Here is a 25,902-nt window from a genome sequence, read left to right as displayed (position 1 = left end):
TGCTAATGCTCTCCTTTCTTCAAAACCCCTCAGTGTTTTGTTATTATTTCAGACAATGCTTCAGACATAATTATCTACAACCTATCTTGAATTCGACTTTCCCATGCCTAGATTTGTAAATTTCTTTGTGTCAATAATATTCATTACTATCAACTCTTGCTTGTAATATTGTGAATTCCCCCATTCCACCGAGTAGGAGTAGGTGTTTTGTGCCAATTGAGCATCAATTTAACACCAAGGTCAAGGTCAAGGTTGAGAGATGTTATCTCAACCACCACCCCGCCACGACTGAATTCTCTGTTGGAATGAGCCCTGTATTTATAGACCAGGGAGGAGATGTTTACAGCAAGAATTTCTATTAAACACTGAGGAGAATATTTTTATTAGGGGGGGGGCGTGGCCTAATTCAATTCCCTCCCCCACACCCCTAAAAGGTATGGCCTAATTAAATTTCCCCCTTCCTAAGAGGTGTGGCCTAATACCATTATTATTTCCCACTAGGTATACAACCAAAAGTCAAGCCGTAAAAACAAAAACTCTACAAAATTACAAGGTTTGATCGCATCGGCTAGTTTCATTGACACTTCATACGTCGTATGATCACTATCGTCAATATTATCAGCATATTTGTTTCATCAATTACACTTTCTCAATTACGATTACAAAGGCGTTAATGTTTCCCCCAATTGCAACTGTCAGATTTGACAGGCGTCAAATGTTTCATTGACAACACGACGCAACAATCTGCAGCTGAATTTCATTCATACTGTCAGCATTCAATGTATATAATATGAATGCTTCCCATTTATCCAATGATGATAATTCTGAGTGAATCTCACTTGTTGGTGGTCAACTTTTAAAAAATGAAATCAATTGAAGACGTAACATCTTATTGTTTGACTGACATTGCCAGGAACGCACTTGTATCGTACGATATGTGATACGATAATCATTGTTACTCTCGGCATGTATTTTTCGACCATATTACACACGTAATGTTTTTGATTTGTTTTGAAAATGAGGCATCACTTTCAATAATTTGTTGTTCAATATAATCTGTTTTCCTGGAACGAATCAAACTATCACGTCTCATATTACTCAGTTCCATTGTTAAAATTAATTCATGATAATGGTGACGTTGTAAGATAATACAATCTCCAATATTATCAATATAAAAATAACCTTTTTAATTCTTGTCTTTAGGTTGAAAGAAGAAGTGACGTCATATTATTATTATTTTGTAGCTCGAAAATGGTTGACTTGTATTATACAATACGTTGGAGTATCTCAATAGAATAAGCATACCAGTATGATTCCTATATCTGATTGTATTCCATTACCTTGGCAGGAACTGATAGGCTACCCTCATTACACTGGGAGTTTGTCCTTTTCATTTTATACTGTACTAGCCGTCAGGCTCGCTTCGCTCGCCATATCCGTCTAGCCAGGGGGCTCCGCCCCCTGGACCCCGACTGGATCGTCCAAAATTGAGATCAGCGGGCTCGCTTCGCTCGCCTGCATGTAGACCTCAGAGGAACCTCTGTACCGAATTTGAACGTATTATGTCAATTTGATCACGAAAAACACCTGTTACTATATCGGCGTATCGTTGGCGAACAAAATTCTTCCACCTCAGCTAAACCTGTGTACTGAATTTTTTTAATATATTTCCATCAATTATTGAAAAACATCACAGCTAAACCTGTGTACTGAATTTTTTTAATATATTTTCATCAATTATTGTAAAACATCACAGCTAAACCTGTGTACTGAATTTTTTTAATATATTTCCATCAATTATTGAAAAAGGTGAGGAAACGTAGAAAAGCTGAGAAAACGCTAATTTTGGCTAATTGGATAAATTGGTATGAAGGAGGCTCCTTTTCCTTTTTATTATCCTTGAAATGCAAAATTTCCAAAAATTGTATATACGTCGACACAAAATGAAAAAGGTACATACCTGTCAAATTTCATGAAAATCTATTACCGCGTTTCGCCGTAAATGCGCAACATATAAACATTTAAACATTAAAACATTAGAGAAATGCCAAACCGTCGACTTGAATCTTAGACCTCACTTCGCTCGGTCAATTATACATTAATTAGTATTTGAACAAATGTAATCTCTAATTTAATTCCATCTGTAGATTCTAACTTATTCCGCAGAATTGAATTGAAAATTATGTACCAGAAATATCCACAGTTGTGAATACCAGAAACTCATCGAGTTATTCTGAAGCCGTAAAAACAAAAACTCTACAAAATTACAAGGTTTGATCGCATCGGCTAGTTTCATTGACACTTCATACGTCGTATGATCACTATCGTCAATATTATCAGCATATTTGTTTCATCAATTACACTTTCTCAATTACGATTACAAAGGCGTTAATGTTTCCCCCAATTGCAACTGTCAGATTTGACAGGCGTCAAATGTTTCATTGACAACACGACGCAACAATCTGCAGCTGTGAATTCATTCATACTGTCAGCATTCAATGTATAAATATGAATGCTTCCCATTATCCAATGATGATAATTCTGAGTGAATCTCACTTGTTGGTGGTCAACTTTTAAAAAATGAAATCAATTGAAAGACGTAACATCTTATTGTTTGACTGACATTGCCAGGACGCACTTGTATCGTACGATATGTGATACGGTATACATTGTTACTTTCGGCATCTATTTTTCGACCATATTACACACGTAATGTTCTTGATTTGTTTTGAATATGAGGCATCAGTTTCAATAATTTGTTGTTCAATATGATCTGTTTTCCTGAAACAAATCAAACTATCACGTCTCATATTACTCAGTTCCATTGTTAAAATTAATTCGTGATAATGGTGACGTTGTAAGATAATACAATCTCCAATATTATCAATATAAAAATAACCTTTTTAATTCTTGTCTTTAGTTTGAATTTAGAAGTGGCGTCATATTTATTTGTAGCTGAAAAATAGTTGACTTGTATTATACAATACGATGGAGTATCTCGATAGAATAAGCATACTTGTATGATTTCTGTATCTGATTGTATTCCAATTACCTTGGCAGGAACTGGATAGGCTACCCTCATTACACTGGAAAATTTGTCCATTTTATACTGTTATAGCTTGTTGATTTATGTCTGGATTTGTAAATTTGTAAATTCAACACTCTTAATAATACATATATTCTTTGTTTCTCATCATCATTATCATCATCATCATCATCATCATCATCATCATCATCATCATCATCATCATCATCATCATTATCATCTAGAGATTAGAGACTCTACATAATCATCAGAACATCCAAGCTCTACACCTCATTGACAACTCTAATACAGTGAGAAGACTGAAAAGGAAGAAGCCTACAGATCTCGTTTAAATGTAGCAAGAGTGATACTGGAAGAAACAGTGCATGGGCATTGCTCACTTAGACTGTGAAGGAGTGAATACCCCTTTAATGTCAAACTTTAACCTATTAATTTAAGCTAGAACTGAACTGTTCATTAACCAAAGTGTTAGATTACAGTCAAATACAATTTTAAAAAAATCTAGAGATTAGGTCAGTCTCAGCAAAATAAAGTGAAAGCAAGGAAATAAGATTGGCTTAAGTTCAAAGTTTATATTTGATCATGAATTGTGAATAACTATCTTCAAAACAATGGAAACTACTGTATTTGGAATAAGAGTGGAAATGTAGATGAAAAGTAATATTAAGCCAATACATTAGTTCAGAAGATATAATTATGTATCATCAGCAACAAAACTTAGGACATTATCAGACTGAGTAATAGAGCTAATAGCTAATGAACTATTATCTTATATTTCAAGTGAATATTAGATATTTGAATAACGTTAACGTTATTCTTAAAAACGTATGACAACTGACGTACCTATAATAATAATATCGAGTAACCTGGCTGGCTCAGGTCTGGTGTCAGAGTTTTCAGGTCGCAACTGATCAATTTCAGTACCTATGACGTTCGACTATAATTCTCATCCTAAATCATTCTCATCATTCTACGATGTTTGGATAGCTCCAATTTACAACCAAAAAAGTTAAAGCCCATCTAACCGATAAGCTTTTAGAAGCTATAATCTTACAGCTACAAGGAAAATGAGGCGTTAAATGGAGCAACTATAAATTGGGAAACTGGCACCAACTTTTTTCCTAAACCATGAGTATTATCATCATCCAATATCATCTCACACACTAAAATATTCCAAACAAGAGTGATTTTCCTTCATTTGTGGACCAAAAATTCCATTCCAATGAATATTTAATAGTGAGTCCCACTTCAAATACTGTCAGCATAGCTAGTAAATACGATCAATGTCTCCCATACAACCTATACTGTCAGTTTAAGATGAAGCATTATTTTTTGTTTGTTTAAAACGTTATGGGACCAGTGACTACCGACTTACATAATATTCTAGAAGATCATTAAGTGAAGTTTCATAAGAGGAAACGCTTATTACATGTGTTGGTACTGGAGTGATGTAATGTTGATTGATTCGTGAGGTGGCTGGGATAATCCACGTGAAATTTCTTTGATATTAAAACAAGTATTACTCAGCTATTGAACGGATAACAGATTTTATGAAGTTGTTAAACTGGCTGACAGTGACTGATGCTACCTTGACTCTTATGATTGCTGATGTTTTTCCATCAATTGATTGAAATGTTGGCTGTTCGCAAAGACCAGGATTTATCATCAAAAATAATGATTCCGTTTGTAGTATGATATGCCGATCCAATCCACGAATCGAGTGGTTATCCATCATAATAGGCCTACTGGGTAAAATACACCTATAAAAATTAACAAATTGACTCCGGTTGCTTGAACCACAACTGATTTAATCACAAACTGAATTGGCTTCAGTTGCTCAAATCACTTTATTCAATATCGGGGGACCGAGCTTCGCTCTGGAGTGTAAAAGCATAGAAAATTTGTAACGAAAGATTGAATTTATAGTTCATATCTATTTATTCATTTTCTCAGTCGTACAATTATTTTTACAGTTATATGAGGAGGCACAACAGGCTTATGCCCAAAACTGTCCCTTTTCAAATTTATACTACAGTCCAAATCAAAATCTAGCTTAAGCTACTATCACTCATCAAAATAACAATTTATTCACACTTCAAAAAACAAACCCATCATCAATTACAAATAGATATACTATGAATTCGATTTAGAATGATATACTATGTTTGCTTCATTATTTGTTAATATACTATGAACTATTCTACACTAACAGCATCCAGTTACTATTTTGGACTTTCTGAAGTAAACATGTTTTCTAAACAAAGAGAAATAAACGAAAATAAGTTTCTCTTGCTGAATTTTTTTACTCGTGAGATCAGCTGGATGATCCCACACATCCAGTGATCTTGTTCACTCTCTTCCATTACGGTATCGACAGACGACAAAATTTCCAGCTGTTTTTACAAGGACGTATTTATCCTTTTAATGTTCTCCAGCGAGTTATCCAAAGGTTGAGACCTATTGCAATCGAATCTTCATATCATAAACCTACTTTGTTCCAAATTTCTTGAAAATCGTTAGAGCCGTTTTGAGATCCGTTGAACCATAACCATATATATATATATATACACAGAAATTGCTCGCTTAATATAATAAGATTTTTGACCATACTCAAACTGCTTATCTTCTTCCTTGGGTGATATCAAAGTATGATTGATACGGAGGAATAATTTGAAGCTACTAAGTTCCATACTCATTTATAGTGTTATACTTAAGAATGAGAATTATATGAAGCTTGATTAATCTGTAGTAACAGATAGAGCTATTCATATTCAATGAGTTAAGGTATTCTAGAAAAAAGTCCAAATTGATTCTGAAACCAGCCGTGAATCAGTCTTACCAGAACACGGGGAAGAGAGTCAAAAAGAGTTTTATGTTTTAGGTACTGTTCTTACAACCAATAAAGACTGCAATTGAACCGAATCGATTACAAGAAGTGTAATAGAACTTCTAAGTTTAGTGATTCATCTCCATAAAGACGGTCAAGCCGAGTTTGGATGCTCAAGCCAGGCAAGCTTGCGCAAGCCAGTTTGCGCAGTTGAATTGCTGCGTGCGAACGGTGGCTTTTACATTTTTACATTTTGACATGTGCGCAAGCCAAAAAGACAGAAAATCGGCTTGCGGTTGGAATGAGCGTTTAAACACTGCTCAAGCCATTTGCGCAAACTGTCAGGCCAAAACCATAGAGAAACGATAGCATAGATATCCCATGGTATAGGGCGTTTATGTCGCAAGTTTTACTGTTATCCCAAGCCGATAGTTCACATAGTTTTCCTATGCAGCTGTGTGACGCTGGTAGTCTCTCAAATTGTGCCGTTCATACACTATCACCCCAACAAAACAGTCAAAATTGACAATAATCGACAGTAATCGGCTTGAGATAACAGTAAAAGTTGCGACATAAATCCCCTATACCATGGGATATCTACTTACGCTATTGTTTCTCTATGCCAAAACTATGTTTTCGCGCATGCGCATGAGAATCCTAAACACAACTCAACCTCTAGTTTGACTGATTTTTATTAATTATTTCCTATTCAAGCTTTCGTGCTAAATATATTATTGTTTAGTTCTCAAGTGTTAATAGTGTCTCATAATTAATAGTGTCTATATTAGTATCTCATAATAATTAATAAATATGGCAAATTAAAAAGAGTTCTTGAGTGATTTCATAGACGTTTATAAATCGTTTCAATGATATTCAATTATCAGATTTAAGATATCAAATCTTTTCCTTGTCTATATGGCAAATTAAGTCCAAAGAATACAGTGATCGCAACGCTAAATCTCATGCTTATGATGCCTTTATAGAAAAAAATGCGATCATTTGACCAAGACAGGGAGACTGTGGAGTGATATGAATAGTGGGAGTAAAAATCTTATAGGCCTATAGATCAAAACTGATATGGTTTTTAGGATAGTAGCAGTATAGTAGGAGTGAAACTCACAAGCCAAATTGCACAAACTGAACTGAGTGTGTGAACAAAAGAATTTTATTTCGCTCGTTTGCGCAAATCGAGCCTTCTTCATTGAATACAGTTCTAAACAGCTGTTGTAGCTATGGTGAAAGTGATATTTTCGAGCTCAAAATTTAAGTGATTTTATTCTATATTTTGTGGAATTTGAAGTTTGGTTTTTGTTTTAACGGAAGTTTCATTATCAATCTATCTAATTTGAAATTCTTTGTTTTATTCTGATTCATAGCTTCAGATTGAAGATTTGGTGTTGAAATTGGAGTGAACATAACCTACATAATATTTGGACGATTTGTGACAAAATCAGGAAATTGAAGAAGTTTTGGGCAATAGCCTGTTTTTTCTTTTCCGACTATTGTATTGTTCGCTCTATCTAATAAATAAATAAATAAAATTTGGCTTGGGCAAACCAGTTTGCGCAAATGGCTTGAGCGTGTAAACCCATCTCAAGGTTTTTCATTTCCACTCCTAAGAAATAACATTTTTCTATTCATTCCTGATATCTGATCCTTGATCCATACCATCATAACTGACCAAGGGATTTGTGGCAAAAAAACCTAGAGTCCCAACTCCGCCCTTTAATAAATGCAATTATTGTTCAATTAAATTAAATAACTCATTTGCTAGTTGCTAGTGTACCGCTAAATACAGTCATTCTTGATTCATCATTTCAGTTGAATAGAATGGATTATATTAACAGAACAGAATTAGTTCAAGTAATTAAAAAGTCGGTCACCAATCGACGTTGCTCACGTGATTCTCAACTGGCCTAGTCGTGCGAATGAAATTAATAGAAATAGAATATTACTGCAACTGTTATCTCGTGTATTTTATGGCTTAATAAAACGGGCAATAAATTAGTGCACTCTAGAGGGCACTGTTCTTTTGAATACATAAAAAATTCTATACAGCGAAAGATCATGCCTTATCAGACCCTCTCTAATCTCCACTCCACCGACTCTCTCACTGACTAACTCTTTTCTTTCTTGTTTCTAACTCTCTCCCACAGACACACATACACATCCTCTCTCAATGCTTATCTTAACTCTTTCTTCATTTCCACCTCTGCATAACTCCATTTTGTTCTCTATTCTTTTTTCTTCTTCTTCTCATTTTTCTACCTATTTTTCAACTTCTCCTCTTCTTCGTTTTCATCTCCAGCTCCTCCTCTTCTTCTCATCCTTCTTCACCGTTATTTTTCTCCTTTGTAACAAAAAGATTCTTCTTTTCTCAGATACTGTTCCTTTGATATCTCTAACTTCTAATTGTGCATCTTTTTCCTGCACCTGATTCCACCTCCCACACATTTTCTTAATTCAAGAAGAAAATTGATTTCCTTCAACCATTTTTCTACATCTGTCACCTCTTGTGTTTCTCAACAGAGAAACGAAAAACAGTTCCTTTGTTTCTTTACAAAGTCACTCCCTCAATCGTTGTTTTATAACATTTCAATTTATCCATTCATATAATATTCATCTATCTATTATTTTTGTATGAGGGTTATGTAGTTGTGCGTTATTTTTGTGAGGGTTATTTCTGAATGTAAAGGGTTGTGTGTCAGAGAGGACCTAGACTCCTAACTTCGTCTCTAATTAAGTCAATTATTCAAATAAATTTCTCTAGTATATTTATTTAGTACCAGCAGGTAACCCGTGCTCCGCAAGGGTCTAATCAAAAACTTGACAAACTGAAAACTTGAAGAATTTAAAACAGACCTATAAACATCCTCGATAAATTAAGAATCTACATGCAAAATTTCAAGTTAATCAGTTGAGTAGTTCAGACGTGATGATGCGTCATTCGTGAATTTCCTATACCGTACGTGTATAAGCCAATTCTTTCTTTTATTATACGAGTAGTTTTGTGAACAGTAGACCTCGCGCTCAGTAAGTTACATTGACCTGTTGTTATGTTTTCTCAAAAATTAATGAATAACTTATCAATTTAAAATGTCTAGAAAAATCCTAAATAAACATAGAGCTATCGTACCGTGACGTGTCGTCCCGGAATGTGCGTTGAGCGCTGTTATTAGGTCTGGCTGCAACTGTCTACAACGTTGATGGAAAGATACATTTTCAAGATGTTCGATGTTTTTGAACGGGTAGTATTATAGTCAACTACTGTCTACTAACGTTGATTGAAAGATACATTTTCAAGATGTTTGATGTTTTTGAACGGGTAGTATTATAGTCCACTAGACAGCTGATTTATGATGAATAATTCTATATTCTGATTTTTACTCTAATATTGGCGTATGAAGGAGGCTCCTTTTTCTTTTATATTATCCTTGAAATGCAAAATTTCCAAAAACCTTGTATATACGTCTGCGCGTCAGTTTTAGGCTGAGGATGCTGTCCCTTTAGTATAATTTCATGACTTATATAAATAAATTCATGCTCTGATTTCATGTCAGTCTCATTGACTAGATAGATTCTAACTTATAATTACTAGTAGTTCTGTGAAGAGTAGACCTCACGCAGTATTCTCATCCACAAGTACCTGATTGAAACTATAGACATTATGGAGATACAGCAATAGACTGGCTTCTCCACACATCTGTGTAATCACTTGTCAGCTGATTTATGATGAATAATTCTATAGTCTGACTTTACTCTATATTGGCGTATGAAGGAGGCTCCTTTTTCCTTTTATATTATCCTTGAAATGCAAAATTTCCAAAAATTGTATATACGTCGACGCGCAATTAAAAAAGGAACTACCTGTCAAATTTCATGAAAATCTATTCCGCGTTTCTCCGTAAATGCGCAACATATAAACATTTAAACATTAAGAGAAATGCCAAACCGTCGACTTGAATCTTAGACCTCACTTCGCTCGGTCAATCATAGATTATTTCTCTCATACTTTTTCATCTGCCTCTCATCAGTCATCTTTGGTTCAACCTCCTCTCAATCTACTCGTTCGCTCGGTCAATCATAGATTATTTCTCTCATACTTTTTCATCTGCCTCTCATCAGTCATCCATGGTTCAACCTCCTCTCAATCTACTCACTCCCTCTCTCTCAATCGTTCTCCTAGTATATTTTTCTCTTTCACTCTGCCTCTATTCATCTCTATAATCTCTTATCAGCCGGGTTGATTCGTGCCTAGCACGAGCTCTTATCATCTAATTCACGAGGCTGGTACTAGCTTGTACACTATCACATCATTCATTCACTTCCAACTGACAGAATTCCACAAAGAACACATCGATGCCTCCCATTCAACCCTAATGCTGACACTTTTATGTGACATTCACCGCAGTCACAACCCAGTAAATCTCCACCTCTTGTGATAAACCCAATTATGTAAACACATCGCTGTGTCAGTGTGTGTTTGTTGCTAAATACTCTTATCACACTGGATGAAAATTATTGGCACAATTATCGGATTCACTCGTATCAAATCACCGCTTTAACACGCATTCAAAACAGGAACACCTAGCATGTTTTTCTGAAAATTGTCTACGATCTTTTGACCTGTTACACCCCCGTTTTGGATAGAATTACAGTCAATTTAACGTTATCAGTAGATGTTACCACTGTTTTAGCATTCATTCAAATCATGGGTTGAGTTCTTAGGTTGTAAGTTGGCAGTTTTTGAGATAAAAATGAATGGATTAATCACTTATAGACTCTATCTATGAAGATGTTTTTTAAGATGTGTATGATCTTCTGACCTGTTACACCCCCAGTTTTTAGCACTATTGTCGCATTCATTAAAATCATGGGTTGAGTCTTAGGTTGTATTTGAGCAGTTTTTGAGAAAAAAATGAATGGATTAATCACTTGTAGAAACAATTTGAGGAAGTTTTTTTAGATGTGTATGATCTGTTGGCCTGTTACACCCCTGTTTTGAATTACAGCATTTTTCTATCGTTATCAGTTATTACCACGGTTATAGCATTCATTCAAATCATGGGTAGAATTTTTAGGTTGTATGTAAGCAGTTTTTGAGAAAAGAATTAATGAATTGATTACTTGACTCTATTCGAGAATACTTTTTTAGATGTGTATGACCTGTTGACCTGTTACACCCCCGTTTTAGATTATTTGCATCATTATAAGATATCATTGTCAAGATATTCATTCAAGTCATGGGGCAGATTTGTACTAGTATTGTAAGCATCTAAGCAATTTATGGTAGAGATTAAATTTATATCTGATTATTTATTCTCACAACAGGCCTACTTCGTATTAAACTTATTGGCAACACCCATTGTTGAAATATCTTAGAAGATTTGTTTCAAAGTGATCTGTTGCTGCGTGATCATCATTTTCGGCAAATATCTACAAACTTTTTTTTTGATTTAGGCGATTCTTACCAAAAAAATCTAATTTTGAAATAATATGATTATTTGATGATTAGCCTACTGAAGTAGTTAAATACTGGAGTACCTAGTTGATAATTGTTTCGAAATACATATTTTTACTAAGCAACTCCTGAATTGTTGTTGTTTAGAGTTTCCTATAGCCATATTTGGGCGTATAATAAGCTTTACTAAGGCGTGTCTAGTCTCGGCCAATCACAGTCGAGCTCAACCTTCATTGGTCAACAGCGAACAGCTAATGACCAATCATATGGCTTCATCCACACCATATATCCTCCTGCTTATTTTTTGAAATTTCAGTTCACCAGAGATTGATAATCTCATAGAGATTGGAAATCTCCTAGTCTTTTTCATTTAATTTTGATTGATAATGATGTAACATTCGAAACTAGTACAATATCTCAAATTGTTTGGTTTTTACAACATCAAGTTTTTCCAAATAAATTATTCCAATTGGGCTTCTTGAATCTTTAATATAATAAATAGAATATTATAGATCATAACTAGTACCCTTGTGATATTTTTTAAATACAGTTCAGAGATCTGTTCCGACATATATGTCATTCTCAAGTGCTCTTTCACATTCAAAATGGATACACACCTCCACAACACAGATAATGTTCCATAATTGTTTGGATAATTTTCATTTTTTGTTATCGAATTCCTCGATAAATTGGCCTGAGTTACAGTGAGCAGTTTCATGGTTTTTTCCTTACATAATTTTCATTTCATCTCCACAATGTATTCTACTAAAACTACGACTATACTATACAGAAATCTAGTTTTTCCTCCAATGTCATAATTGTATTATGATTATAGTATTTTATACAATAAATGAAAATGAAATAGATGAGTTTTTAACCATACTCAAACTGCAAATCTTCTTCAGATTGGGTGATATCAAAGTATGATTGATACGAGAGCATAATGTGAAGCTACTAAGTTCCATACTCATATAGTGTATACTTAAGAATGAGAATATATGAAAGCTTGATTAATCTGTAGTAATAGATATAGCTATTCATATTCAATGAGTTGAGCTATTCTAGAAAAAAGTCCAGATTGATTCTGAAACCAGCCGTGAATCAATATTACCAGAACACGGGGAAGAGATTTAAAAAGAGTTTTATGTTTCAGGTGCTGTCATTACAACCAATAAAGATGGCAATTGAACCGAATCGATTACAAGAAGTGTAATAGAACTTCTAAGTGCAGTGATACATCTCCACAAAGACGGTCTAAAGCCGAGTTTGGATGCTCAAGCCAGGCAAGCTTGCGCAAGCCAGTTTGCGCAGTTGAATTGCTGCGTGCGAACGGTGGCTTTTACATTTTTACTTTCCTTGCCCTATTACCATAGGTAAGGAAAGTATTGCTTTCCGAAAAAATTAAGGTACCCCGATTTCTAAATTTCTATACGTTTCAAGGTCACCTGAGTCAAAAAAAGTAGTTTTTGGGTATTGGTCTGTGTATGTGTGTGTGTGTGTGTGTGTGTGTATGAGTGTATGTGCGTCTGTGTACACGATATCTCATTTCCCAATTGACGGAATGACTTGAAATTTGGAACTTAAGGTCCTTTCGCTATAAGGATCCGACACGAACAATTTCGATCAAATGCAATTCAAGATGGCGGCTAAAATGGCGAAAATGTTGTCAAAAACAGGGTGTTTCATGATTTTCTCGGGAACGGCTCCAACGATTTTGATCAAATTCATACCTAAAATAGTCATCGATAAGCTCTATCAACTGCCACAATACCATATCTGTGAAAATTCAGGAGCTCCGCCCCATTAATGCAGATAGATTCCCAATTATCACGCTTCAGATACAATTGAAACAAAATAAATCAAGTGGAGTAGATTGAGCATGAAAATCTCTACAATTAATGTTCAGTAACATTTTCACCTAAATTTGAAATAAGCTTTAAATTCGAGAAAATGTGATTATTCAATTGCAAATTAATGTTGATTCTATTAAATCATTCACTATGAAGAGATAGCAGACCTCATGTGTGTCTCCAGCGTTATAATTGCCCTGTCACCAGCTGGCTCAAATCTTTGAATAGTAGACTTGAGATGCGCGGGAACACTAGCGTCAGTTGATCAATTTTCATAACGGCAAGGAAAGTTGTGTGGGTGCGCCACACCAGATTTTTACATTTTGACATGTGCGCAAGCCAAAAAAGACAGAAAATCGGCTTGCGGTTGGAATGAGCGTTTAAACACTGCTCAAGCCATTTGCGCAAACTGTCAGGCCAAAACTATGTTTTCGCGCATGCGCACGAGAATCCTAAACACAACTCAACCTCTAGTTTGACTGTCTCGTGATTTTTATTAATTATTTCCTATTCAAGTTTTCGTGCTAAATATATTATTGTTTAGTTCTCAAGTGTTATAGTGTCTCATAATTAATATTATCTATATAATTAGTAGTATCTCATTATAATTAATTAATATGGCAAATGAAAAAGAGTTCTTGGGTGATTTCATAGACGTTTATAAATCGTTTCAATGATATTCAATTATCAGATTTAAGATATCAAATATTTTCCTTGTCTATATGGCAAATTAAGTCCAAAGAATACAGTGATGGCAATGCTAAATCTCATGCTTATGATACCTTTATAGAAAAAATGCGATCATTTGACCAAGACAGGAAGACTGTGGAGTGATATGAATAGTGGGAGTAAAAATCTTATATAGATCAAAACTGATATGGTTTTTAGGATAGTAGGAGTGAAACTCACAAGCCAAATTGCACAAACTGAACTGAGTGTGTGAACAGAAGAATTTTATTTCGCTCGTTTGCGCAAATTTGGCTTGGGCAAACCAGTTTGCGCAAATGGCTTGAGCGTGTAAACCCATCTTAAGGTTTTTCATTTCCACTCCCAAGAAATAACATTTTTCTATTCATTTCTGATATCTGATCCTTGATACATACCATAACTGACCTAGGGATTTGTGGCAAAAAAACCTAGAGTCCCAACTTCGCCCTTTAATAAATGCAATAATTATTGTTCAATTAAATTAAATAACCCATTTGCTAGTTGCTAGTGTACCGCTAAATACAGTCATTCTTGATTCATCATTTCAGTTGAATAGAATGGATTATATTAACAGAACAGAATTAGTTCAAGTATTTAAAAAGTCGGTCACCAATCGACGTTGCTCACTTGATTCTCAACTGGCCTAGTCGTGCGAATGAAATTAATAGAAATAGAGTTTTACTGCAACTGTTATCTCGTGTATTTTATGGCTTAATAAAACGGGCAATAAATTAGTGCACTCTAGAGGGCACTGTTCTTTTGAATACATAAAAAATTCTATACAGCGAAAGATCATGCCTTATCAGACCCTCTCTAATCTCCACTCCACCGACTCTCTCACTGACTAATGCCCGGTTTCTCAGTCGTTCAATAAACAACGCTATAGCTATTGATTCAATAACTTTATCGATTCAATAAATTTTTATTGGTTCCTTAAACATATTTATAGAATCCATAGCGATTCATCTGTTCAATGAATCTGGCAGCGTGGCATGATTCCAAACCGACCACTTTCGTAAACAAACTTAATATGGCAGCCATGGTAACCAACTAAATCTTGGTTGTTTATTCCTTGCTGCTTGTTGTGAAGTTCAAGTTGAAGGTTATTTTTTCCTGATAATAGCTAATATTAAAATAATAAAATATAAAAGTTATTATAATAAATTTTATGGTTGAGTTATTATTATATAATTATTATGGCAGAGAAACGAGAACGGGACAAGAATTTTGCAGAGGTTGAAAGAGAACAATAAATTAGTAGAATCTGCCTAATATACAAAAATGTAATAGAAAATAAAAATACAGATAAATATTCAATAAAAGATAAAAATCAAGGCATGGGATGCAGTGAGAGAAGAATATAATTCTATCCAAATCATAAAAGAATTGAATGATAATAATAATCAAACAATAATAATAATGATTGTGATTCTGAAATAATTTTGGTTCTATTGTTGTGTGTACCATTTCCTCTTTAATTTATCGATTCAATATAAATATATTATAATAGGCTGGATTTTAGCCTTATTTCGATCAATAAACAAAGCTATAGCTTATCCCATATGATTGGGATTAGGCGTACGGTAGCCAAAGAAGAAGAAGAAGAAACAACGCTATAGCTATTGATTCAATAACTTTATCCAATCAATAAATCTTTATTGGTTTCTCAAACATATTTATAGAATCCATAGATATGGAACGATTTATCTGTTCAATGAATCTGGCAACATGGCATGATCCAAAACCAGCACTCTTGTAAACAAACTTTATACATGGTTCCTATGGTAACCGACCAAATCTTGGATGTTTATTCCATGCTTCTTGTTGTGAGGTAATTTCCTACGGTACTGACAATGTCAAAGATGTCATCTTTTGGCTCATGTCTCCAAAACAAGATGGCTGACACCAAATAAGGGCTATCAATGCTAAATAGTCTATAGTGCAACTTTGATTCTGTTTTGTTTTTAAAATACTAGTGATCTACACTAAATTCAATTTATTTGTAATTTATTTTTCTAACTCAATTTTTTGACTGCAACCAACAATTTGACAAATTTATCCATTCAATAAATATTTATAGGCTGGATTTTGGCACTATAGTTTATTGAGAGATTTATGGATCCAATAAGTTTAAGGAGCGTTCTAGAAACGCATTTCTCATATTTATCGATTCAATAAAGTTATTGTATGGATAAACGGCTTATGGATCGACTGAGAAACGGGCATATATAGTTATCGAGAGATTTAAGGATTCAATAAGTTTATGGAGCGTTCTAGAAACGCATTTCTCATGTTTATCGATTCAATAAAGTTATTGAATGGATAAACAGTTTATGGAACAACTGAGAAACCGGGCATAACTCTTTTTTTCTTGTTTCTAACTCTCTCCCTTAGACACACATACACATCCTCTCTCAATGTCTTATCTTAACTCTTTCTTCATTTCTACCTCTACATGACTCCATTTGTTCTCTAGTCTTTTTCTTCTTCTTTTCTTCTTCTTCTTCTTTTCTTCTTCTCCTTTTTCTACATATTTTTCAACTTCTCCTTTCTTCGTTTTCATCTCCAGCTCCTCCTCTTCTTCACATCCTCTTCACCGTTATTTTTCTCCTTTCTAACAAAATATTTTCTTTTCTCAGTTGATACTGCTTCTTTGATACCTTTGATATTTCTAGCTTCTACTTGTGCATCTTCTTCTTGTCCCTGATTTCACCTCCACCCATTTTCTTAATTCAAGAAGAAAATTAATTTCCTTCAACTATTTTTCTATATCTGTCACCTTTTGTGTTTCTCAACAGAGAAACGAAAAACAGTTCCTTTGTTTCTTTACAAAGTCACTCCCTCAATCATTGTTTTATAACGTTTTAATTCTCCATTAATATATCATCTATCTATTATTTCTGTATGAGGGTTATGAAGTTGTGCGTTATTTTTGTGAGGGTTATTTCTGAATGTAAAGGGTTGTGTGTCAGAGAGGACCTAGACTCCTAACTTCGTCTCTAATTGAGTCAATTATTCAAATCAATTTCTATAGTATACTTATTTAGTTCTAGCAGGTAACCCGTGCTCCGCAAGGGTCTAATCAAAAACTTGACAAACTGAAAACTTGAAGAATTTAAAACAGACCTATAAACATCCTCGATAAATTAAGAATCAATATGCAAAATTTCAAGTTAATCAGTAGAGTAGTTCAGACGTGATGATGCGTCATTCGTGAATTTCCTATACCGTACCTGTATAAGCCAATTCTTTCTTTTATTATACTAGTAGTTCTGTGAACAGTAGACCTCGCGCTTAGTAAGTTACAATGACCTGTTGTTATGTTTTCTCAAAAATTAACAAATAATTTATCAATTTAAAATGTCTAGAAAAATCCTCAATAAACATAGAGCTTTCTGTCCTATCGTACCGTGACGTGTCATCCCGGAATGTGAGTGTGAGCTCTGTTATTAGGTCTGGCTGCAACTATCTACAACGTCGATGGAAAGATACATTTCAAGATGTTCGATGTTTTTGAACGGGTAGTATTATAGTCAACTGTCTACTAACGTTGATTGAGAGACCATTTTCAAGATGTTGATGTTTTTGAACGGGTAGTATTTAGTCAACTGTCTACTAACGTTGATTGAAAGATACATTCAAGATGTTGATGTTTTGAACAGGTAGTATTATAGTCCACTAGACAGCTGATTTATGATGAATAATTCTATAGTCTGATTTTTACTCTAATATTGGCGTATGAAGGAGGCTCCTTTTTCCTATTATATTATCCTTGAAATGCAAAATTTCCAAAAACCTTGTATTTCTCATTTCTGTATTTCTCATTGATACAACTCAATTCAAATTTATGTTTCATGTTTAGTAATTTTTGACTGGAAATTGTCAAATTCAAGTGAAAATATAACCCTACCCACTCTTTAAACATGTTATTTATCAAAATTTGGAGAAGATAAAGTTTTTGGCTGAGGATGCTGTCCCTTTAGTACAATTTCATGACTTATAATAAATAAATAAATTCATGCTCTGATTTCATGTCAGTCTCATTGACTAGATAAGATTCTAACTTATAATTACTAGTAGTTCTGTGAAGAGTAGACCTCACGCAGTATACTCATCCACAAGTACTTGATTGAAACTATAGTCCTTATGGAAATACAGCAATAGACTGGCTTCTCCACACATCTGTGTAATCACTTGTCAGCTGATTCATGATGAATAATTCTATAATCTGATTTTTACACTAATATTGTGTATGAAGGAGGCTCCTTTTCTTTTATATTATCCTTGAAATGCAAAATTTCCAAAAACCTTGTATATACGTCGACGCGCAATTAAAAAAGGAACATACCTGTCAAATTTCATGAAAATCTATTACCGCGTTTCGCCGTAAATGCGCAACATACAAACATTAAGAGAAATGCCAAACCGTCGACTTGAAGCTTAGACCTCACTTCGCTCGGTCAATCATAGATTATTTCTGTCATACTTTTTCATCTGGTTCTCATCAGTCATCTTTGGTTCAACCTCCTCAATCTACTCGTTCGCTCGGTCAATCATAGATTATTTCTCTCATACTTTTCATCTGCCTCTCATCAGTCCTCTTTGGTTCAACCTCCTCTCAATCTACTCGTTCGCTCGGTCAATCATAGATTATTTCTCTCATACTTTTTCATCTGCCTCTCATCAGTCATCTTTGGTTCAACCTCCTCTCAATCTACTCACTCCCTCTCTCTCAATCGTTCTCCTAGTATATTTATTTCTCTTTCACTCTGCCTCTATTCATCTCTATAATCTCTTATCAGCCTGGTTGATTCGTGCCTAGCACGAGCTCTTATCATCTAATTCACGAGGCTGGTACTAGCTTGTACACTATCACATCATTCATTCACTTCCAACTGACAGAATTCCACAAAGAACACATCGATGCCTCCAATTCAACCCTAATGCTGACACTTTTATGTGACATTCACCGCAGTCACAACCCAGTAAATCTCCACCTCTTGTGATAAACCCAATTATGTAAACACATCGCTTTGTCAGTGTGTGTTTGTTGCTAAATACTCTTATCACATTGGATGAAAATTATTGGCACAATTATCGGATTCACTCCTATCGTATCACCGCTTTAACACGCATTCAAAACAGGAACACCTAGCATGTTTTTCTGAAAATTGTCTACGATCTTTTGACCTGTTACACCCCCGTTTTGGATAGAATTACAGTCAATTTAACTTTATCAGTAGATGTTACCACTGTTGAAGCATTCATTCAAATCATGGGTTGAGTCTTAGGTTGTAAGTTAGCAGTTTTTGAGAAAAAATGAATAAATTAATCACTTATGAGACTCTATTTTAGAAGATGTTTTTTAGATGTGTATGATCTTTTGACCTGTTACACCCCCAGTTTTTAGCACTATTGTCGCATTCATTAAAATCATGGGTTGAGTCTTAGGTTGTATGTAAGCAGTTTTTGAAAAAAAAAGAATGGATTAATCACTTGTAGAAACAATTTGAGGAAGCTTTTTACTTTCCTTGCCCTATTACCATAGGTAAGGAAAGTATTGCTTTCCGAAAAAAATTAAGGTACCCCAATTTCTAATTTTCTATACGTTTCAAGGTCCCCTGAGTCCAAAAAAGTGGTTTTTGGGTATTGGTATGTATGTGTGAGTGTGTGTGTGTATGAGTGTATGTGCGCCTGTGTACACGATATCTCATCAACCAGTTAACGGAATGACTTGAAATTTGGAACGTAAGGTCCTTACACTATAAGGATCCGACACGAACAATTTCGATCAAATGAAATCCAATATGGCGGCTAAAATGGCGAGAATGTTGTCAAAAACTGGGGTTTCGTGATTTTCTCGAAAACGGCTCCAACGATTTTGATCAAATTTATACTGGAATAGTCATTGATAAGCTCTATCAACTGCAACAAGTCCTATATCTGTAAAATTCCAGGAGCTTCGCCCCATCTATGCAAAGTTTGATTTGAGATTTCCAATTATCAGGTCTCAGATATAATTTAAACAAAAATTTCGAGTGGAAAAGATTGAGCATGAAAATCTCTGCAATTAATGACCTGTAACATTTCCACCTAGAATTGGAAATAAGCTTGAAATCCGAGAAAATGTGATTATTAAATTGCAAACTGTTGGTTCTATTAAATCATTAACTATGAAGAGATAGCAGACTTCGTGTGTTTCCAGCGTTATTGACCTATCACCAGCTGTCTCATAACTTTGAATAGTAGACTTGAGATGCGCGAGTACACTAGCGTCAGGTGATCAATTTTCATAACGGCAAGGAAAGTTGTGTGAGTGCGCCACACCAGATTTTTTCAAATCTGTATGATCTGTTGACTTGTTACACCCCTGTTATGAATTACAGTATTTTTCTATCGTTATCAGTTATTACCACGGTTATAGAATTCATTCAAATCATGGGTAGAATTTGTAGGTTGTATGTAAGCAGTTTTTGAGGAAAGAATAAATGAATTGATTACTTGACTCTATTCGAGAATGCTTTTTTAGATGTGTATGACCTCTTGACCTGTTAAACCCCCGTTTTAGATTATTTGCATCATTATAGGATATCATTGTCAAGTTATCATTCAAGTCATGGGACGGATTTTTAGTAGTATTGTAAAAATCTAAGCAATTTATGGTAGAGATTAAATTTATATCTGATAATTTTTTTACAACAGGCCTACTTCGTATTAAACTTATTGGCAAATGCTCATTGACAACACCCATTGTTGAAATATCTTAGAAGATTTGTTTCAAAGTGATCCGTTGCTGCGAGATCATCATTTTTGGCAAATATCTACAGACTTTTTTTGATTAAGGCGATTCTTACCAAAAACAATTCGATTTTTTAAAATAATATAATTAATTGATGATTAGCCTACTGAAGTAGTTAAATACTGGAGCACCTAGTTGATAATTGTTTCGAAATACATATTTTTATCAAGTAACTCCTGATTTGTGGTTGTTTAAAGTTTCCCATAGTCATATTTAGGCGTATAATAGGCTTTACTAAGGCGTGTCTAGTCTCGGCCAATCACAGTCGAGCTCAACCTTCATTGGTCAACAGCGAACAGCTAATGACCAATCTTCAACAGCTAATGGCTTCATCCACACCATATATTCTCCTGCTCATTTTTTGAAATTCAGTTACTAGAGATTGATAATCTCTATCAGAGAGAGATTGATAATCTCTATCAGAGAGAGATTGATAATCTCTATCAGAGAGAGATTGATAATCTCTGTCAGAGAGAGATTGATAATCTCATAGAGATTGACAATTTCCTAGTCTTTTTCATTTAATTTTGATTGATAATGATGTAACATTCGAAACTAGTTCAATATCTCAAATTGTTTGGTTTTTACAACATCAAATTTTCCAAATAAATATTCAATTGGGCTTCTTGAATCTTTAATATAATAAATAATAGATATTATAGAACATAACTAGTACCCTTGTGATATTTTAAATACAGTTTAGAGATCCCTTCCGACATATGTCATTCTCAAGTGCTCTTTCACATTCAAAATGGATACACTCCACAACACAGATAATGTTCCATAATTGTTTGGATAATTTTCATTTTTGTTATCGAATTCCTCGATAAATTGTCCTGAGTTACAGTGAACAGTTTCATGGTTCGTCCTTACATCATTTTCATTTCATATTCCACAATGTCCACTACGACTATAGTGAGGTCCACGTTATAATGACAGTCGATGAAGATAGAAGAATAGCGATGCCGATTCTCTGCATTAATTAATCATATTTCTACACTGTCAAAAACATAATTGGCAACGTTGTGGACCTAGAAAAGGATAGTACCACCGGTACTATCGAATGATCATTTTGTCGAATGATAGACAAGGATAGTAAAACCAAAGTTGATCAAATACTGTCATTATAACGTGGACCTCACTATAGGCTAATGTCTGCTACTAAAACTGCGACCATACTTCTTCTCTATTCGTTATTGATTCATACAACAGTACCTACATCTTAAAAATGATAGGGAGGAAAAATAATATATGTATAATACTATATAGTAAATAATACTATACAGGAATCGTTTGTATCGTGGAGTCCCATCTGACGAATCCCAAAAGGTCGAAGAGTATACTTTCCCTATGTCGTCTCATCTAGCCGATGAGATTCGATCAATTGCGACGAACTACAACATTTTTCTATCAAATGGGATTCGACTGTTTGAGAATAGGTCAGATGGAAAATCAAATTTTCGACCTTTTGCGACAATTGAGATTTTCGGCCAAATGGGATTACTATTAAAACTTTTCGATCATTTGGGATTCGACCATTTGGAAAGTAAAAGTTTCAATTCTATCATTCGGGATTCTTCAATTTTCGATCTTTTGCGACAAAATAATAACTTCGACCAAATGGGAATCGGTCATTTGGCATGCCTAAACTTGAACTTTCTCAAATGGTCGAATCCCAAATGATCGAAAAGTTTTAATAGTAATCCCATTTGGCCGAATGTCTCATGGGAAAGTATACTTTCGACCTTTTGGGATTCGACTATTTGCGACAAACTACAAACTCTTCTACCTAATAGGATTCGACCATTTGCGAAGAACCACAACATTTTTCTATCAAATGGGATTCGACTGTTTGAGAATCGGTCAGATGGAAAATCAAATCTCCTACCTTTTGCGACAGCTGAGATTTTCGGCCAGATGGGATTACTATTAAAACTTTTCGATCATTTGGGATTCGACCATTCGGGAAAGTACAAGTTTCAATTCTACCATTTGGGATTCTTCAATTTTCGATCTTTTGCGACAAAATAATAATTTCGACCAAATGGGAATCGGTCATTTGGCATGCCACCGTTTGTATTACATTAAATCTTTGAGATACAATACAATAACAATAATCCAAAGTTGTGATGAAAAGTACCGTAGTCGTGTGGAACAGGTCAAACTCATCCCTTGAGTCATCAAGTATTTCCCTTGACTCAGCTCCGGAGAGAGTCCCAAAACTCAATCTATAACATAAACTACTGATGAATGAGTTAAATTTTTTATGACGAGGTGGCCAAGCTTGGATAGTACAATGCCCGCCCACTCGATCGCCAAATGAGTATTCAACCGATGAGTACAGTATGCAGAACATTGAGTATCCTAGTTTTATAGTGAGGTCCACGTTATAATGGTAGTGTTTGATTAGCAATTGTATCGCTATCCTCGTCTATCATTCAACAAAGCAGACAGCGCTATCTCTTTCTCGCTTTGCTCTGTTGCCACATCGTCTTTTAACAATGTAGAATTAATAATTAACAAAATATTTCATCTTAATTTATTATGAGATTATTGAAAAATATCATTTCTTGCTCAATAAAATCTAATTCATTTATTTATTTATTAGGTTAGCAAAAAAATACAAGAATCGGAAAAGAAAAAACAGGCTATATTGCCCAAAACTTCTTCAATTTCCTAATTTAGTTTTAAAATGTCCAAATATTATAGGTTATGTCCATTCAAATTCTAAACCAAATCACAATCTAAAATATAAATCAGAATAGAACAAACAATTTAAATTTGGATGGATTAATAAAAAAGTTTCTTAAAAACATGAAACAAACTATAAATTCACAAAATAAATAAAAAAACACTTAAATTTTGAGCTCGAAAATATCACATTCAATACAGTATAACATAGATTATTAATAAATTGATTATTTTTAACGAAAATGAACAGTTAATATTACATCAATAAACCTGCATCAGCTACCATCAAGGTATTGACAAGACAGAGGTTCGGCAACGTTGTTCTCCTATCTTTCTCCACTGCCATTATAACTTGGACCTCACTATAGAACATTGTATTCTTATAACGAGTATTGAATCTTGGATATTGTTTTTTTTCGATAAAAGAAGAGTGAATATATAATTTCAGATATATTTTGTCCATGAATCATTGATTCATAATAGATGATCATCGAATCATTGAATTGAGAAAATTTCACGATTACATGAGAATTAGAAAATATTCTGCTTAATGATGCAACATATTTAGGCCTATTAATCTAAGAATTTTAAAAGAACAACTATTTCTCTAGGAAATAGTTTATTTTCCAAAATAAACAATAATTTCACGAGTTGACAAACAATATTATCAGAACATTATATTAATGGTGTTGACTAATACCCTGAAGAAAAGATAGCATTAGTTTATGCTGTAATTCTGTAATTAGAATAATTTCAGGGTAACACTAATTTGGACGGTTATAGAACATAGTTATTTCGAAACGATATCGTCTCTACATTCTCAGTTTTGAACGAATTGTACAATTTTAGAAGGAGAAAATGCTAACAATACCAAAGTCCAGCCAAACGATAATTATTCGAAATGACAAACAGTCATTCTCAGAGTATTGTCTTTTTATCAATGATATTTCAGTAATTGGACTCTGAAATGACGCTAATCTAGACAATTCTAGAATATTTGCCATCTTGAAACTAAGTTATATCTACAATGAAGATTGTCATATTCATACCAAAATTCAATCGAAAAATACTCATCGAATGACAACAGATGGAAATTAAATCGAATTATTGCTCATCGAAAATCCATCTAGCTGTTTACCCTGTTGTCAATATTTGCAGTAGCAGAAGTCTTCGGGGTGAATTACAGCATTTAATTTGGATTTTCGTTTAATAATAATTAGGAATTACAACAATCTATTCTCAGACATTAAATTTGTGTTTACTAATAATTGGGAATATTCTAGAACAACACTAATTTGTACAAATTTAGAGGTGAGTCATTACAGAACGATATCGAAAATTTTAGTACAATGTCATTCCAAGACGATATTGACAAAATTAGAGCTCATTGTCATTTCAAAACAATAATGACATTACTAATATTTTGGAAGATACATATTTTCAGGTTAGTTGTAGAGGTGATAACGGTATTGTGGGAGTTATCGATACTGAATGAAATGTAGTATTAGTATTTATATACTTATTCTTCACGATATTGACAATTTAAGATCTTTGTTCCTCTTCCAAAATATTAATAGTTCAGTCTACTTTATCATAAAACCGAAGAAACTAATAACAGAGACAAATAAATAGGGACTCGTATCTTTGCTCGATGCTATTAATTATTATAAATTATAAATAATTCTGAAATTATGAATAAATCAATGAATAATATTGTGTTATTATTACTGATGAAAACCTTTCTGAGCGACTGACAGTGACTGGCTCGATTCCATGGAAGCGTCTAGCGACGAGTGCTCGTGTTGTGCGCGCGCTCGTGCTATGCGCGTGCGAGCAAACCGACGCCGCATGTGTGCTGGATGAGCGAACGACTGGGGAGTGGGAATCCCCCGTCCGTCCATATAAAAGCGTCGCCAACCAAGTCCTCGTAACCAGTTTTCAGTCAGCCATCAGTGAGTGCGCGTGTCGAGTCGAATATTGGAAAAGCCTTTTTCCTTTGTCGACCAACTGTTGTAACGAGTTTTGTTTGCGTTTACTTGATTCTATTGCAGCATATCTCGTGCAATTGCAAAGTTTTGTGACTGTGGTTTAAGCCAGTGTGTGATTTACGTGATCATAACATTTGGATTTTATTCGTAAAAGGTGAGTCATAGTTTCTGTCCTAAATATCATAGATATCAATTTGTAATTAATGAACCTTGTGTATCAGAATAACTAAATAAATAGCCGTTTCTTATTTAAATAGATTATTAAAATTCGAATCATTATTATTCTACACAACTGATAGATTACATGTGCTAGATGTTTAGCCTATTTCCCCAGTAATTCCTTATTTTCTCTGTAGAGAGTGAAGTTAAGACTCAACTGAGCGAGCCTCTCTAGAACACTCTCCACTCTCCACTAAAACTCAATTCTCTGTTAAAAACATTTCAACTCTAAAGAATGCATACAGAACAATGTAATTTCAATGCAAATAAGAATTCGAATTATATTAGAAAAATATTAGAATTCGAATTATTA

General features: G+C 34.2%; 2 protein-coding genes across 2 annotated transcripts in view; both read left to right on the top strand.

The window, feature by feature from the left end:
* Nucleotides 1-25,902, top strand: part of LOC111057881 (prolyl 4-hydroxylase subunit alpha-2) — a 141,195-nt gene that overhangs the window by 40,364 nt on the left and 74,929 nt on the right. The gene's annotated exons all lie outside the window — the stretch shown is intronic.
* The window catches only part of LOC111059864 (protein pinocchio), a 384,086-nt gene continuing 383,486 nt past the window's right edge, over nt 25,303-25,902 (top strand). Inside the window, exon 1 of the mRNA XM_039419691.1 lies at nt 25,303-25,524. The gene's annotated coding sequence lies outside the window, so the exon portion shown is untranslated. The remainder of the gene's footprint in view (nt 25,525-25,902) is intronic.

The sequence above is a fragment of the Nilaparvata lugens genome, chromosome 1, assembly GCF_014356525.2.
Source record: "Nilaparvata lugens isolate BPH chromosome 1, ASM1435652v1, whole genome shotgun sequence".
Lineage (NCBI taxonomy): Eukaryota > Metazoa > Arthropoda > Insecta > Hemiptera > Delphacidae > Nilaparvata > Nilaparvata lugens.
This window is presented reverse-complemented; position numbering and strand designations above follow the sequence as displayed.